Source organism: Apodemus sylvaticus, chromosome X (genome assembly GCF_947179515.1).
Source record: "Apodemus sylvaticus chromosome X, mApoSyl1.1, whole genome shotgun sequence".
In the NCBI taxonomy this organism is placed as follows: domain Eukaryota; kingdom Metazoa; phylum Chordata; class Mammalia; order Rodentia; family Muridae; genus Apodemus; species Apodemus sylvaticus.
Window position 1 is genome coordinate 134,893,335 of NC_067495.1, and position 2,485 is coordinate 134,895,819.

The 2,485-nt window shown below is 44.7% G+C and overlaps 1 pseudogene; it reads left to right on the top strand.

The window, feature by feature from the left end:
- Positions 1-1,017: 1,017 nt before the first annotated feature.
- LOC127674701 (fructose-bisphosphate aldolase A-like) lies at positions 1,018-2,125 on the top strand (annotated as a pseudogene).
- The last annotated feature ends 360 nt before the right edge of the window (positions 2,126-2,485 follow it).

Sequence of the window (2,485 nt, forward strand, 5' to 3'; positions counted from 1 at the left end):
TCCCTAATGACTAATGAAGTGGAGCATTTTTTAAGATGCTTCTCCGCCATCCGAAGTTCTTCAGGTGAGAATTCTTTGTTTAACTCTGTACCCCATTTTTTAATAGGGTTGTTCGGTTTTCTGGAGTCTAACTTCTTGAGTTCTTTATATATATTGGATATTAGCCCTCTATCTGATGTAGGATTGGTGAAGATCTTTTCCCAATTTGTTGGTTGCCGATCTGTCCTCTTGATGGTGTCCTTTGCCTTACAGAAACTCTGTAACCTTATGAGGTCCCATTTGTCAATTCTTGCTCTTAGAGCATACGCTATTGGTGTTCTGTTCAGAAACTTTCTCCCTGTACCGATGTCCTCAAGGGTCTTCCCCAGTTTCTTTTCTATTAGCTTCAGAAAGAACAGAGAATGAAAACACTTGAACAAATGTAAAATTTCTTCTTCCTTATGAAAAAAATTCAATTTAGCTGATAAGGCCTTTCAATTAACTGGTTAAGGCCCAAATGTGTTGATTGACAGTAATGTTCTTAAACTCAATTAATTGTAGATATCAGTCATATGTACACACAATAGAGACAATGTCTAGACTAGTGTTTTATGGTACAGCATGGTTGTCTGCCAAGCTGACATATAAAAGTGATAATCAAACTTCTGAAGCCAGTATTCATAGCTGAGTTCTGTCCTGATCAATAAGCAGGAAGAAGGCTTGTTGATAGCAATCCTCACAGGTGTTTTTTGTTTCCTTATTGGTTTTACACTGTCATTTTCCATGTATTTATAAATTCTTAAAGCCCAAACTAGTGACAACTAAAATAGTTCTTTTCTAAAAAAATCAAGTATTAAAAATTAGTATATGAAAAAATGAGTTTCCCCTACCCCTACCCCCATCCCCCAGCTAAATAGGCTGCGTTCTCTTGGAACGCTCTACAGAATGAGGTTCTGGTGACCCTAGTCTCATTTGCTCCTTATTTTTCTTGCTTACCCACCCTGTAGCCAGCAGTTCTACCCTTTCCTGTGCAAGGAAAGCACTGCCACTGGCATCATGCTCTACCCATACCCAGCACTGACCCTGGAGCAGAAAAAAACAGCTGTCTGACATCGCTGAGTCAAGGGCATCCTGGTGGCAGACGAGTCCACTGGAAGAATTGGCAAGTGCTTGTAGCCCATTGGGACAGAGAACACCAAGAATAACAGGCACTTCTACCTCCACATGCTGCTGACTGGTGATGACTGTGTGAATCCCTGCATTGGGCATTTTTGTGGGAAGAGTGATGATCCTCTTCCCACTTCTAGGAGACACTGTGCCAGAAGGCAGACGATGGACGTCCCTTCCCCCAAATTATAAAGTCCAAAGGTGGTGTTGTGAGCATTAAGGTAGATAAGGGTGTGGTGCCCCTGGCAGGAACCAAAGCTGAGACCACTACCAAAGGGCTGGGTGGGCTGTCTGAATGGCGTGCCCTGTATAAGAAGGATGGAGCTGACTTTGTCAAGTGGTGTTGTGTGCTAAAAACTGGGGTACATACTCTTTCGGTTCTTGCCATCATGAAAAATGCCAATGTGCTGGCCTGTTATGCCAGCATCTGCCAGCAGAACAGCGTTGTACCCATTGTAGAATCTGAAATCCTTCCCAATGGGGACCATGACTTAAAGTGCTGCCAGTATGTAACTGAGAAGGTACTGGCAGCTGTCTACAAGCTCTGAGCGACCACCATGTCTATCTGGAAGGCACACTGCTGAAGCCCAACATGGTCACCTCTGGCCATGCTTGCACCTAGAAATTTTCCAATGAGGAGATTGCCATGGCAACAGTCACAGCACTTCATCGAACAGTGCCCCCTGCTGTCCCTGGGGTCACTTTCCTGTCTGGAGGGCAGAGTGAGGAAGAGGCATCCATTGCTATGAATAAGTGTCCCCTGCTGAAGCCCAGGGGCCTTGACTGTCTCCTATGGCTGAGCCCTGCAGGGTTCTGCTCTAGGCCTGGGGTGGGCAGCAGGAGAAACTAAAGGCCACCCAGGAGGAGCACATCAAGAGAAGCCTTACCAACAGCTTCGCTTGTCAAGGAAAATATACCCCAACTGGTCAGTCTAGAGCCACAGCCCATGAATCCCTTCATCTCTAACCATGTCAACTAACTAGAGCTGATGCAAGGCTAAGATCAATACTCTAGGCCCTATTTACCCACTTGCTAGTGAAGAGGGACCTTCAGCCTCTTTTCCATCACTCTTGCTGCCCTTGTGAGTGGTGTGTGGTGTTGTCTGTGAATGTTAGTTCTGCCATTCCCCCCAGTCCACTGCCAATAAACAACTATTAAAGGGGGTAAAATACTGGGTTTCATTATGGATATTTTGCATACTTTGTTCTTATGGGCTCTCCTCATTTCACTCTCCCACCTTTCTGTCCATCTTCAGCCAACCTTCGTTCTACCCTCAAAAGCCCACTTTCTGGGTTTTTTTTTTTCATGTTACACGTATTCTAATATACTCTTTTGTTCC